The 423-nt window shown below is 57.2% G+C and overlaps 1 protein-coding gene across 1 annotated transcript in view; it reads right to left on the bottom strand.

Moving 5' to 3' along the window:
* The window catches only part of LOC109287829 (heat shock protein beta-7-like), an 8,044-nt gene that overhangs the window by 1,425 nt on the left and 6,196 nt on the right, over positions 1–423 (bottom strand). The window lies entirely within an intron of this gene.

Below are 423 nucleotides of genomic sequence, written 5' to 3' on the forward strand. Positions count from 1 at the left end.
CACTGAGTGCCATGAGGCTACAGTGGACATTCAGGAGTGTGGTGAGGGAGTCACTGGGTGCACTGAGGACACCGTGGACAGTCAGGGGTGCAGTGAGAGAGTCATGGGGTGCTGCGAGTATGTAGTGGACATTCAGGGGTGCAGCGGGGGTTACTGGGTGCAGTGAGGCTGCAGTGGGCATTCAGGGATGTGGCAGGGGGTCAGTATGTGCACTGGATATTCGGTGGTGTGGGGGGATCACTGGGTACAGTGAGGCTGCAGTGAATACTCAGCAATGCAATGGGCAGGTCACGGGGTGTTGTAAGGCTACAGTGGACATTCAGGGGTTTGGGGGAGGGGTCACTGGGGGCCATGAGGCTGCAGTGAGCATTCAGAAGTGGGAGTGGGTCACCGGATACAGTGAGGCTGTAGTGAATATTAAGC

The sequence above is a fragment of the Gavialis gangeticus genome, unplaced genomic scaffold (genome assembly GCF_001723915.1).
Source record: "Gavialis gangeticus isolate Ggan-Ray unplaced genomic scaffold, GavGan_comp1, whole genome shotgun sequence".
NCBI lineage: Eukaryota > Metazoa > Chordata > Crocodylia > Gavialidae > Gavialis > Gavialis gangeticus.